Raw genomic sequence first — 15,076 nt, 5'->3', positions numbered from 1 at the left:
ATGAGCAGTTAGCAGGGGAATTATTGTTGTCCTTGGGAAGGGAGGTGCACTTTGGCCAACTCTTAACAAGAATTAAATGTGAGATGTTGGGACCATTGCTTCATTCGTTCTTTTATCAAAAAATTACTGAGCCGATATCTTATGCCCAGGCTTCCCGAGCTCACACTCTAGACAAGGAAACGGGTAAAGAGATGATTGTATGTACTGTGGCCAATGCTGGAGTAGAGGAATGTGCCCCAGATGAGGGTATTTTAGCCCCATCTGGGAAGGCTTCTGGGAGGAGGCAAGACTTGGCCTGAGGCTGCGTGATAAAGGAGTTAGCCAGGGAGGCCCCAGAGAGGGAGAGGGCATCTTAGCAGAGCAGCATTTGATCACAAAGCTATGTGATCAGAACTGAACCAGCCTTCTGCCTGCCAAGATTGTGCAGTGGTCATGTTACCGAAAGGCAGGTCAGCTGCTCACTCAATAGTCAATACTTAAGAGGCTGGCTTGTTGGAAAAGAAAGTTTGCCTTATTTTGGAGGCTGGCAACTATGGGGGAGAGGGTAGGCTCATGTCCAAAGGCACAATCAGTGGGCAAGAACTTGTAAAGGGGAGTTTCAGGGGGTCTGTAGGCAGAGGCAGGAAGCTACATGCAAAAACAGCACAGTCAGCTCTGACAGTCATCTTGAAATTGGTCATGTGGTCATCTGAAAAGCGTCATCTTGATTGTTTTGAGCACAGTTAATCTTTAGTTCCAGGATCAGTTTGTTCCCATTTCTTCGAGGCTGATACTCAGAACTGTGGCAGCTTATGTCATGGTTACAGTCTGGTCATCATGTAAGTAACTTCTTCCACCTGATGTGGGTTTCAGTATCTGTAAGACAGCTCACAGGATATGGCTCAGAATATTATCTATAACCCTTGAAGAAAAACTAAGAACTCCTTGACTTTGTTTAATGACTGTTATTATTTGATCTTGTTTGACTGTTGTCCTTTGCTTCTGCATTTTCTCCCTTCTCTGATTAAACTTATTCTTTGACTTAAGTCTTTCTACAGACAGAAGACCTGAAGAGAACTGGGAGGGTGAGGATCATAGAGTCCTGCTCCATTTCAGGTATCTTTAATTCAATCTTAGATGAAGACCCCAGAGTCAGATTTTTGTCTTGTTATTTTTTAGAGTGTGCCTGGTCTATTTGCCCCTCATAGCCTTCATCCTGGGTGAAACCTCCCAAAGGGAAAGAACAGGCCCTTGGAATCTCTGCAGGGGGATTGGGCTCACTGCCCACTGAATGCCTGCCCTCTGTCCTGTCCAGGTGGCCTGCAGTGGGCAGATGGGCAGGTTGGCCGGCCATGAAATCTGAACGCAAATCGGCTGCTAATTAGAGGCTTGTCAGGTCTAAGCAATCCAGTCCCATAGTGATTTCGGTGTTAATGCACCTTTTCTTTGAAAAATGTAAAAGCACATCCCATGCTTCTCACAGTGTGAGTGGCTTTTCAGTGCTCTTAGAATGGAGTCGCTGGCTGTGAGGTTTTCCGCTGCTCGCATGGCGCTCCCACAGTCCTTCCACCAGCGGCGCCAGCTCTTACCTGCCTTGGTCTTTGCACGTGTGTTACACTGGGCTGGGACGTGCTCACTCCTATCTGACCCTGCTGTCCACTGTCCACTTCCCGTCTCAGCTTAGAGGGTACACCTCTGACTGTATTTACATAGCTTTGGTTAAATATGCGTGTGTTAAGTGCTTAATATTTTCCTTCTTGAAGGTAGGGCTCTAAGTTACATTGACCCAGTCCATACCACGCAGCAAATGTATGCAAATTTATGTTGAGTGGATGAAGGAAAAATAAAAATCAAAGAAAACTTCAGAGGTATTAAACAAAGAAAATGGTTTAGCATTCATGATACGTCAATATTAGATAATAATCTTTAGTCTTAAAGACATCTTGAAAGAATTCCTTTTATTAGAGATGCTTATAATTTGAATGGAAGAAGCAAGATAAAAAAAATCTATATACAGTCTGATCTTAATTTTACAAAATGCATGTATATTTGCTAGAAAATCTATCAATGGATTGGGAAAATTTAGAATAAGTGTTGTTTTGTTTTACTTTTTAATTTTTCCCAAGTTTTCTTTAATGAGAACATACCACTTTTGTAAAATGAAATTAAAATATCAGTGAGGCTCCTTTGAGCCATCTGGTGTCTTGGTCCTTTCTTGTATGCAGTCCTAATCTTTTGTACACACATTACAGGCTTACTTAGAATGAATTGGCGGTCCCCACTAGAATGATTTAACCAATTAACTTATTCATTAACTGCCATGGTATCTTATATATGCTGGACAAAAGATTTAGAATAATCCTTATTATGGACTGGACAAAAGGAATATTTGAAATCCTTCTCTCTCATTCCTATCCAGCCTGTCTCATGGAATTCCCACAGGGACTAATGCCCAGAAAGGGGGAAAGTGGCATTAGTGTCTTTAAAAGGAGATTGAGTTCTAGGCATGCCTTTAGTCACAGGCAGAGCAGAATTCTCATCAAGTGGGTGTGTGTGTGTGTGTTTACTAATTTTCCCAGACTTTCACATTCATTACCTTTTCCATAATGCATTCTCAGAGTTTGTTAAAACTTTATTATGCTGTTATGCTTTTCTATATATTACAGCTATTTTAGAAATCAACCTGTCATCATAGTTTCAACCTATGAAAGTACATAATGAAAATTTTAGTAATAATTTCTATTAGTGAGTCTGTGGCAAAACTTGCATCGTCATATAAAATAAATCATTCTAACCCTTTTGAAAAACATTTTGAGAAAGCTTATATCCTGAGCTTCCCAGGTGGTACAGTGGTAAAGAATCCCCCTGCCAGGGCAGGAGACATAGGTTCGATCCCTGGAGTGGAAAGACCCCCTGGAACAGGAAATGGCAACCTGTTCCGGTATTCTTGCCTGGAGAATTTCATGAATGGAGGAACCTGGCCAGCTACAGTCTGTGGGGGTAGCAAAATGTTGGATGCGACTGAGAAGCTGAGCATGCACATGTTCTGGGTTCAGTGATGCCATTTTTGAGTTCTTACCTTAAGGATATGATCTAAGATCATAAATGATCATAGATCATGTAGATCTATGATCTATACACCTAAAGGAACTGCGGATGGTGACTGCAGCCATGAGACAAGGAAGTCTTGCTTCTTGACAAGAAAGTGATGATAAACCTAGAGAGTGTGTTGAAGAGCAGAGATTATTCTGCCAACAAAGGTCTGTATAGTCAAGGCTATGGTCTTCCCAGTGGTCACGTACGGTTGTGAGAGCTGGACCATAAAGAAGGCAGAAAGCCAAAGAATTGAGGCCTTTGAACTGTGGTGTGATAGAGAAGACTTCTGAAAGTCCCTTGGACAGCAAGGAAATCAAACCAGCCAAGGGAGATGAACTCTGAATATTCACGGGAAGGACTGATGCTGAAGCTGAAGCTCCAGTAGTTTGTTCATCTTTTGCAAACAGATGACTCATTGGAAAAGTCCCTAATGCTGGGAAAGATTGAGGGCAGAAGGAGAAGCGGGTGTCAGAGGGTGAGATAGCTGGACAGCATCACCAATGCAATGAACATGAACTTGGGCAAACTCCAGGAGATGGTGAGGGGCAGGGAGGCCTGACGTGCTGCGGTCCATGGAGTCGCAGAGTCGGACATGACTGGGAGGCTGAACAGCAACAACAAAAAGGAAATATTTCTCAGTCAACTACAGTAGAGAAAAGTTGGAAACAAGGTGAACTAAATCTCTGGCAGTAAGGGAATGGGATTTCCAATGATTGGGTTCACACTCTGGGCTGTCTTTGAAAGTATGGTTTTAAATAATAGGAGATGTATGTACAGTATTTATTGCTATAGATTCAGTTTCTGCATTGGTGTGTGGGTATATGTAAATATATGTATAAAAATTTATGTGATTTGTGACTTTGTCACATAAGGATGCAGTTATCCTCCCCACAGCCACCCTGATCCCTTCAAAAGCACATGAGGGGCTTTTCTGCTGATGTCAGAATTAACTATGTATTAATTAACCCCCTTTGATAGCCCTCTACCCTGAATATCGTGGAGTACTTGCTTTCCTCTGCTGGGTGTACATGGAACTGAAAGTAACCGCTAGTCATCAGACCCTTAAGCCTGCAAATAAATATCGTGGCCTTTAACATAATGGCTTCATGGAGATTACTTTGACCTCCATGGTGCATTGGGCCTTTATATAAAACAATTAATTTAGGAATCAGTCACCTCACCATATTTTGCGCTTTGTATTAACAGAAAGGTTTTTACTTTTTTAGATGATGATTTTTAATGTTGGAGAAAATACAGGAATTTGGTCATCTCGCATGCTCTTGCTCCCGCCTCCTCCTTTCCTTCAGGGTGTCTCACTGCTGGCTTCCTCCTCACCTCCTCTCTGAAGGGAGAGGCCATCCACCCACCCACCCGTTCATCCATCTCTTCCCACCTCCGTTCGTCCATCCATCCATCCAGTGTATAGTTTAGTGAGGATCTACTATATATCAGATACTGTTCTAGTCACTGCGGATGTAATAATGAATAATAAAAACATCTTTTTATGTATGTGTATAGATAGATACATATATATGTATGTGTGCTTAGTCGCTCAGGCATGTCCAACTCTCTGGGGCTCCGTAGCCCACCAGGCTCCTCCGTCCATGGGATTTTCCAGGCAAATGTACTGGAGTGGGTTACCATTTCCTACTCCAGGGGATCTTTCCAGCTCAGGGATTGAACCCAGGTCTCCTGCATTTCCTGAATTGGCAGGCAGATTCTTTACCACTAGCATCACTTGGGAAGCTCCACATGTGTGTGTTGTGTGTGTGTGTGTGTGTGTGTAAATGTCTTTTGTTATACATGTATTTTTTTCAATTAAAAAAATTTGCACTAATGAACAAAACATTCAAAAACTTCCTGTCCTAAAGCATTTAGTCATCTCTTCCTCAGGGTTTTGTACTTCATTAATGTACTTTATTGGCTTCATGGCTGATTTCCCTCCAGGCTGTGGAAGAGGGCCTTTGCACAAGTCAGCTGGTATCTGCCCCACCCAGGCTCACATCCATCTCCCTTGTATATCATTGTAATACTGTAAGTGAGTTTGACACAAGGAAGGAGAGTGTGTGGAACATGACATTTATTGAGAACCTACTGCCTGCTAAGCCCCATAACTTCTGCAGCTTTGTGTCCTGCCAAAGAAGCATTTTGTTCCCATTTTACAGCAGAGGAAACTGAGATTTAGGAAAGACTCATCCATGTTCTCATGTTCTCATCCATGTTCTCAAAGCTGGTGGCTGCAGATCAGGATTCACACCTGTTCTGCCTGATTCTGACACAGTCCTCTCTGCTTCACCAAATCAATGGGCATGAATCTGAGCAAACTCCAGGAGGCTGTGAAGGACAGGGAAGCCTGGTGTGGTGCAGTCTATGGGGTCACAAAGAGTTGGACATGATTTAGTGACTGAATAACTTCTTCCATCATTGGCTTGGAGGAAAAGATCAGTTCTGATTTCACACACAGTGAAATTTGCAGCATTGGATGGAGCAGTGGAGGAACTGGCCCCATCTCCCACCACCATAGCCCCCTGTCCTGGCTGATTTTATTAGGCACCCTGGAAAGAGAGAAGCCTGGTTCTACTAGAAGGGCAGGGGCTTTTGCGTTTCTGGCAGAACAGCACTATTCTCTACCCCCCAGTATATAATTTTAACCTCCTCTTTTTGCGGGTTCTCTTATTACATTTTTTTTCTGCAAAAGAAAATGGTCCTGCCTTCCAAATCCCATCATATGGGTCCTGACTTTATTACAAACCCTGGGATGTCCATCTATTAAGTATTGGATTGACCTTTTGAGATCGAGATTGGAAAAATAAAAATAAAATCGCCACTCAAAACATATTTCATCAGCTGGCATAATGACACAAAAGTCATTCTGTCTAGACCACTTTTTGTGACCCTTATAAAAATCCAGGAAATTCATCTCCATGAGGGGTTGGGAGCAGATCAGGAGCTCTGCTGATGGGGCTCTCAAAGGACCCATTCCCGTTTCCAAATCCACGTTCTAGCCCAGACATCTTGAGCTCTTAACCAGTTAATGGCAACTGTCATGCATTCATGACCTCTCATCCCTGAACAAGCTTTCTAAATGCTGTTTAGGAACCATTTGCCCCACCTACCAGGGCAAAAGTGTTGCTCTGAGCTTAGGAGGTAAAATGTATCCCCCCTTTTTTTTTCAGAATTACTGGGTTGGGGGCTGTGGGTGATCACTTATGCTATATATATATATATATATATATATATATATATATGTTCCCTGGATGTTTCTTGCCTTTGCTAATAATAACCAGCATCATTTTAACAGCAGCTCCTATTTCTTTTGTGCCTTTTCTCAGGGAACACCACAGAATTAGGGATCACAGTTCCCTAGGTTTTCTCAAAGCCCATCGCAGAGAGGGGTGCTGCTAGGACAGCAGGGGTGAAAAGGTTTAGGCTTTTGCGAAGGGCAGACCCTTCATGCAAATTTTCTCCCTCCGGAACGGGAGGTGAGAAAGCCCCTGGGAACCAGGGCAGGGGGTATGAGTGAGTCTTAGGAGAACTTTGAACCAACTGTGAGCCCTGTGTTTAAGTGTTTGTTATGCTCCTGTCTTGGCAATGATGCTTCTGTGCTGGTGAGGGTGATATTTTCTGTATGTCAGAGCCCTAGAACTGAGCCCATGATGCTTTCTGCCATGTGACCAAAATCAAGACTGGCTCTTCTCTGGCCTATTTCTTGAAAGTATCCAATAAAATTGTGCCATGAAAAGCACCTTGCTACTGTAAAGTGACCCTGTGTGTATGTGTGTGTGCGTTTGTTAGTCCCTCAGTCACGTATGACTTATTGCAACCCCATGGACTTTAGCCCACCAGGCTCCTCTGTCCATGGGATTCTCCAGGCAAGAATACTGGAGTGGGTTAGTTAGTTCAGTCGCTCAGAAATGTCCAACTCTGCAATCGCATGGACTGCAGTACATCAGGCCTCCCTGTCCTTCACCAACTTCCAGAGTTTACTCAAACTCATGTCCATTGAGTCATTGATGCCATCCAACCATCTCATCCTCTGTCGTCCCCTTCTCCTCCCACCTTCAATCATTCCCAGCACCAGGGTCTTTTCAAATGAGTCATTTCTTTACATCAGGTGGCCAAAGTATTGGAGTTTCAGCTTCAGCATCAGTCCTTCTAATGAATATTCAGGACTGATTTCCTCTAGGATGAACTGGTTGGATCTCCTTGCAGTCCAAGGGACTCTCAAGAGTCTTCTCCAACATCACAGTTTAAAAGCATCAATTCTTTGGTGCTCAGCTTTCTTTATAGTCCAACTCTCACATCCATACATGACTACTGGAAAAACAAAAGCTTTGATTAGATGGACCCTCTGGAGTGAGTAGCTATTCCGTTCTTCAAAGTATCTTAATAACCCAGGGATCAAACCTGAGTCTCCCACATTGCAGGCAGATTGTTTACCATCTGAGCCATCAGGAATGCCCAAAGTGATCATGCAACATGATTATCATTAACATTCTTGGACTTGATGCCAACAAGCTGGCCTTGTTTAATTGATCAGCAAGTCAAGCAGTGTTATCTGGTGGAAATGGCGTTGGAGCAGGGGTCCTGGGACTGAGCTTTCACTCTTGCCTCTGGTGCTCAGCTGCTGGATGATCCTGGGCAAGTCATTTATCTTTCCTGTATTGGTAAAATGGAGCCACTTCTAACTAGATCAGAGTGAGATGGGAGTAAAGGTGCTTTGTATCTTGTAGAGGTTTATTTGTACACTCGTTCTCTTTTCTTATCATTTTAATCCCATACTGTTAATTTACTTCTTACCCACCACTTCCGCTTTGGTAACCATATGTTTGTTTTCTATGTCTATGAATCTGTTTCTGCTTTGTAAATAAGTTCATTTGTATTATTTTTTAGATTTATATATATGTGATATAAGATAATGTTTTGTCTGACTTCACTTAGTACAATAATTTCTAGGTCCATCCTTGTTGCTTAAATGACATATCATCATTCTTTTTTATGGCTGAGTAATAGTCGCGTACATACCACATCTTTTTTATGCGTTCATCTGTTGTTGTAACTTAGGTTACTTCTGTGTCTTGATGATTGTAAATAATGCTGTTATACACATGGAACTCTGCTCAATTTATGTGCCCACCTGGATGGGACAGCGGGTTGGGGGAGATTAGATACCTGTACATGTGACTGAGCCCCTTCACTGCTCACCTGAGGCTATTACCACATTGTTAATTGGCTATATCCCAATACAAAATGTTTTTGGTGTTAAAAAGATAAAAATAAAATTAAAAAAATAATGCTACTATAAACAGTGGGGTGCATGTGTCTTTTCCAATTGAAATTTTCATATTTTACAGATATGTGCCCAAAAGTGGGATTGCTGGATCATATGGTAACTCTATTTTTAGTTTCTTAAGGAACCTCCATACTGTTTTCCATACTGTACCAATTAACATTCCCGTAAACAGTATGGGAAGATTTCCTTTTCTCTACACCCTCTCTTGCATTTATTATCTGTAGACTTTTTAATGATGGCCACTTTGACCAGTGTGAAGTGGCACCTCATGGTAGCTTTGACTTTCATGTCTCTAATAATTAGTGATGTTGAATACCTTTTCATGTGTCTGTTGGCAATCTGGATGTTTTCTTTGAAGAATTGTCTATTTAGATCTTCTGCCCACATTTTTAGATTGGGTTGTTTGTTTTTTGATATTGAGTTGTATGAGCTATTTGTACATATTGGAAATTAAGACCTCATTTGTTACGTTGTTTGCATATGTTTTTTCTCCCAGTCTGTTGGTTGTCTTTTCATTTTGTTTATGGTTTCCTTTGCTAGGTAAAAGCTTATAAGTCTGATTAAGTCCCATTTGTTTATTTTTGCTCTTGCTTATTTTGCCTTGGGAGACTGACCTAAGAAAGCGTTGCTATGATTTATGTCAGATAATATTTTGCGTATGTTCTCTCTTAGGAGTTTTATGACATTATGTTTTATATTTAAGTCCTTCAGCTATTCTGAGTTTATTTTTGTGTGTGGTGTGAGGGAGTGTTCTAACTTCATTGATTTATGCAGCTGTCCAGCTTGCCCAATACTGCATGCTGGAAAGACTGTCTTCTCTGTTGTATATTCTCATTTTCTTTGTCAAAGATTAATTAACCCAAAGGCTATTGGTGTGTGGGTTTATTCAGGGGCTTTATTGTGTTCCATTGATATATGTCTGTTTTGGTGCCAGTACTATGTTATTTTGGTTACTGTAGCTTTGTAGTGTTGTCTAAAGTCTGAAAGGTTATGCCTTCAGCTTTGTTCTTTTCCCTCAGAACTGCTTTGACAATTCTGGGTCTTTTGTGGTTCTGTGTAAACGTTAGGAATTATATGAACTAGTTCTGTGAAAAATGTCATAGGTTATTTGATAGTGGGAAAACTTTCATATTTTTGCCATTTAATATTATGTTGGCTGTGGATTTGTCATAGATGGCTTTTATTTATTATGTTGAGATATATTTCATCAATGGGGTTCCCTGGTGGCTCAGAGGTAAAGAATTCACCTGTTGATGCAGGAGACATGGGTTCAATCCCTGGGTCAGGAGGGTCCCCTGAAGAAGAAAATGGCAACCCACTCCAGTATTCTTGCCTGGGATATCCCCTGGACAGAGGAGCTTGGTGGGCTACAGTCCATGGGGTGGTTATACTTGATAAAGGCTTCAGAAGGAACATCAAAAAAAAAAAAAAGGAAGAGATGGTGAAATTGGAAAACATAAGCAACATGAAATGGGAGTACTGAATATGAAATAGAAAAAGTAGAAACAAGCTAGATAAAAGTAAACGATCATCACATAATCTGGTTGTTTTTAAACATGGGTGCTCATTAGAAACACATCTGGAGCTTTGGAGAGAAAAGGAAGTATCTGGGCATTTTTTTTAAAATTCCAATATAATTCTGATATGCATCTGGATTTTTAAAAGTGATTAAAGGTTTTACCAAAGACCTAGAAGAAGTAAAGAACAAACAAACAGAGATGAATAATATAATAGAAGAAATCAATAGCAGAATAATGAGGCAGCAAAACAGAGACGTGAACTGGAGGATAGAATGGTGGAAATCACTGCCACAAAACAGAATATAGATAAAAGAATGAAAAAAAATTGAAGACAGCCTAAGTCACCTTGGGACAACATTAAATACACCAACATTCACATTATAGGGGTCACAGAAGGAGAAGAGAGGATATAGGACTCAAGAAAATATTTGAAGAGATAATAGCTGAAAACTTCCCTAATATGGGAAAGGAAATAGTCAGCAAAGTCCAAGAAGTACAGATAGTCCCAGGCAGGATAAACCCAAGTAGACACATAGTAATCAAATGGACAAAAATTAAAGACAAAGGTGAAATATTAAAAGCAACAAGGGAGAAACAACAAGTAATATACAAGGGGGCTCCCATTAGATTATCAGCTGATTTCTCAGCAGAAATTCTACAAGCCAGAAGGGAATGGCATAATATATTTAAATTGATGAAAGAGAAGAAACGATAACCAAGAATACTCTACCTGGCAAGACTCTCGTTGAGTTTTGTTGGAGGAATCAAAAGCTTCCCAGACAAGCAGCACCCCCATATCAGCTTTCCAGCAAATGCTAAAGGAACTGCTCTAGGCAGGAAACACAAGAGAAGGAAAAGACCTACAGAGAATAGACCCAAACAATTAAGACAATGGTAATAGGACCATACATATCAACAATTACCTTAAATGTAAATGGATTAAATGCACCAACCAAAAGACATAAACTGGCTAGGCAGATGAAAACATGTACATGTATGCACTTCCACTTACCATATCACTCTACTTAACCCCCCAAATTGTATGTAATTATTTTATATTGTTAGGTTAATTGTGTTTCCATTATGGCTTGCAGCTTTAATTACCATTTTTTTTTTTGGTCTGGCAATGATTGTGAAAACTGATAAACATCTTTTACTGTTGTGATTATGTAACTATTATTCTCTTAATACTGTTGTATCATGATTCGTCAATGAAAATAATAGAATTCTACATCACCAAAACTACCATTTAACACATGTTGAATTTTATCAAATGTTTTTAATGCATCAATTGATATGATCATGTGGTTTTTGTTTTTCTTTCATTGATGCCCACATTGATTTGCATTTATTGAGCCATCCATAATGAGTCCAACTTGATTGTGGTATATGATCCTTTTTATGTGTTATCAGATTTGGTTTGCTAATATTTTGTTGAATAGTTTTGCATTTACATTAATGAAAGATATTGGCCTATAATTTTCATTTTTGGTAGCATCTTTGCTAGTTTTGGTATTGGGGTGATTGTGGCTCCATAGAATGACTCTGGGAGCATTTTCTCCTCTTCAGTCTTTTGGAAGAGTTTGAGAAGAATCAGTGTAAGTTCTTTGTATGTTTGGTAGAATTTCCCAGTGAAGTCGTCTGGTCCTGGAGTTTTGTTTGCAGGGAGTTAGTTTTTACGGATTGTATTTTACTTCTAGTGATTGGTCTGTTCAGGTTATCTGTTTTTCTTGATGTGGCTTTGGCAGGCTCTGTGTTTCTAGAAGGGCTTCCCCACGGCTCAGAGGTAAAATGCCTGCCTGCATTGCCGGAGGTGCAGGGGACGCAGGTTTGATCCCTGGGTTGGGAAGATGCCCTGGAGGAGGAAATGGCAGCCCGCTCCAATATTCTTGCCTGGAGAATCCCATGGACAGAGGAGCCTGGTGGGCTACAGTCCACAGGGTCATGAAGAGTCGGACATGACTAAAACAACTTACTATAGCATAACACACAGCATGTGTTTCTAGAAACCTGTCCATTTCTTGTATGCTGTCCATTTTGTTGGTATATAATTGTACATAGCATTTTCTTATGATTTTTTTTTGTATTTCTGCACTGTTGGTTCTTACTTCTCCTTTTTCATTTCTTATTTTGTTTATTTGGGTCCTTTATCTTTTCTTTTTGGTGAGCCTGTCCAGAGGTTTATGGATTGTGTTTGTCCTTTCAAAGAACCAGCTCTTGGTTTTATTGATTTTTTTTTCTATTTTTAATGTCCGTTTATTTCCTCTCTGATCTTTATTATTTCCTTCCTTCTGCTGACATTAGGTTGTGTTTGTTCTTCTTTTTCTAATTCTTTTAGGTGGTAGGTTAGGGTTTTTATTTGGGATTTTTTCTTTCTTTCTTTCTTTTTTTTTTTTTGAGGAAGACCTATACTGATATGAAATTCTCTCTTAGGATTCTTTTTGTTGCACCTCATAGATTTTGTATGATTGTGATTTCTGCACACTCTTGAGATGAAGGAGAAAAATATTCTGAGAGGCATGTTTACAATTCCTCGCAAGACTTACTATTAAATAAATAAATGGTTGGGTAATCTAGTTGCACACTTCTTCAAGTCAACATACCCTGCCCTTACGGTTTTTAATTTAGTCCTAACTTTTATAATAGTACCCACCCCGAAGCCTCCTTTGACGTCTTTCTCTCTATTTTAGTGTTCTTCTTAGCAATCATCACTCCCAGACATTGTTATCTATTCCTTGCTCTCCGTGGTCTGTCCTGCCCCATTAGAATGTAAGTTTCTTGAGGACAAGGGTGAGGTCTCATTTGTTCATTGCTATCTGTCCCCCACTGCCCGGAACTGCTTCAGCTAGCATACAATAGGCAATTAATACTCATTGGTGATATGAAAGAATGCCTACATTGTTGTTCTACCTTCACGAAGAAGCCCTGCTTTGAGAAGAAAAATGATCCCCTAGGAAACAAGGCAGAACCTGGCCTGGACAGGCTTAATCTGGATAAAATACTGGCCTCACGAGCTACGAACACGTGATGCTGGCTGGGGGACATGATTCTGGGCAAGCGGCTTCTTACTCTCAGCCTTATTCCTGGATGAACTTCACTGAAGTGCGGAGTTGGTCACAAAGTCTGAATAAATCTGTGAGTTCACTGCTCTAAGGCCCTGTTTCTTCATCCAGAGGGCAGAGGTAAGACTGCCGACTTTGTGATGTCTTTGTATCGCTGAGATCAATGACTGGCGTAGAAGAGGGCTGTCATATGGTGATTAGTGTGGGTTCTAGATCTCTACTGAGAGGAGTATTTGCTAGGGATGGAAATGGGGAGGAAACCAGGGGACACTGGGCACCTTAGAAGGGATAAAAGAGATACTACCATATAATGAGTACCTGCTGTAGACCAAAGGTGGCCCAGGGGTCACATGCTTCATATGCATCCAGTTAAAATCTCACAGTTACTCAAAGAAGGTTGGAGTCAGTACCGCATCTCACAAGGAGGAAACTGAGGCTTAGAGAAGCTTCTGTAGCTTGACTGAGTCCCACAGCTGCTGTGTGAAAGAGAGGGTTTGCCATTAGGTCAGTCTGATTTCCAGGCTTATCACGTTCCCCTGTGTCCCAGGAGATGTTTTGGAACATCTCATGGGGGCTGTTGGCAGGCCATGCCACTATCTCAGTATAAGTCTCTGCCTCTGCTGGGTGAAAGGGACAAAATGACAGCCACAATCAGCGAGGCAAGTCAAGGATGCTGCTTTTTTTTAAACTTCAGGTGCTGACTGGTGAGTTCACTGTCCTCTTCCTATTATGAAACATCATCCTTGGGCCTTGCTAGGTCCACTTTTTTGAGCTAATAATTCCCTTTTATCTCCATCCCCCCCTTTTATTGACCCCCTCATATTTTTAAAGTCGAGCCTTTTGTTTATGTGTGTCGTTTTAAAACACATATTGTTTTGTGTTCAAACATTTTTTTATTTACACAGATGACTTTGTCCTGTAGACCTCTTTTTGTTTCCTACATTTTTCTTGTTGCACTTCGCTTTTAAGATCCATCCATGTTGCTGTGTATACATATTAGCCCATTCTTGTTTTTTTAATTTTTATTTATTTTATTTATTTGGCTGCATCTTAGTTGTGGGGTGCAGGATCTTTGTCATGTCTCATGTGGAATCTTGCAGCTCGCGGGCATGGGCCCCAGCTCAGTAGTTGAGGTGCGTGGGCTTGGTTGCTCTGGGGCATGTGGGATCTTACTTCCCTGAGCAGGGATAGAACCTGTGTCCCCTGCATTGGCAGGCAGATTTTAACCACTGGGCCACTAGAGAAGTCCCTAGCCCATTATTTCTAACTGCTGCAAATAGTCCCTTTGTGCACACTTGGTGTTCTACACATGCATTCCCCCAAAAAGGCACACCAGGATGGTTTCCAGCTCTCTCCTATTATTAACAAGACTACAGTGGACATGCTCCTACACACCCCCAATATACCTGTGTGAGAACTGCTTACTTATTCTAGGCTACTTGGGGTAGAGAGCACACGTGTATGTAACTTAGCTAAGTAATTCCAGATGGCTCTCTTCGAAGGCTGTCCCCATGTGCCGTCACCCTGACGTGATGCTTCCTCTTTCCTATACTTCCTCATAGCCTCTGACACTTAGGGTAGGATTTTGTATTTGTGCCAGTCTGATGGGTGCAAGCATAACTTAAAAAAAAAGAAACTTTCTTTGTTTTTATTTGACTATAAATAAGTCTGAGTATCTCCAGCATGTTGGCCTTCTGCATTTCTCTTCATTGAATTACTTCTCCATATCCTTTGTTCGTTTGTCGGCTAGACTTCCTGACATTTTCTTGTTCACTTTTATAAGGATTTCCTGGTGTATTCTAAATACTAACCTCTTGTCACTTTTTTTGCGGGAGAGGGGAAGCTGTGCTGTCTGACATGTGGGATCTTAGTTCCTCAACCAGGGATCAAACCCCTGCGCCCTACATTGGGAGGGCAGACTCTTAACCACTGGATCACCAGGGACGTCTCCCTTGTCACTTTTAGATAAGTATCTTCTCCCAAACTATATTCATATATTAATTTTGTTAAGCCAAAACTTTAATTCTGGGATTTTCAAGTTCATCTTTTTTCGTATTTGTCATCTTAGAATTTGGGCATGGGGGAGGTGGTTTGAGAAATCCATACCCATCAGCTGGTTACAAAGA

General features: G+C 41.1%; 1 protein-coding gene across 1 annotated transcript in view; it reads left to right on the top strand.

Annotated features, from left to right (window-relative positions):
• Positions 1 to 766: 766 nt before the first annotated feature.
• Positions 767 to 15,076, top strand: part of TENM4 (teneurin transmembrane protein 4) — a 759,511-nt gene continuing 745,201 nt past the window's right edge. Inside the window, exons 1-2 of the mRNA XM_061168374.1 lie at positions 767 to 818; positions 1,038 to 1,095. The gene's annotated coding sequence lies outside the window, so the exon portion shown is untranslated. The remainder of the gene's footprint in view (positions 819 to 1,037; positions 1,096 to 15,076) is intronic.

The sequence above is a fragment of the Dama dama genome, chromosome 2 (genome assembly GCF_033118175.1).
Source record: "Dama dama isolate Ldn47 chromosome 2, ASM3311817v1, whole genome shotgun sequence".
In the NCBI taxonomy this organism is placed as follows: domain Eukaryota; kingdom Metazoa; phylum Chordata; class Mammalia; order Artiodactyla; family Cervidae; genus Dama; species Dama dama.
Note: the sequence above shows the minus strand (reverse complement) of the source record. Positions and strands in the feature narration are given on the sequence as shown.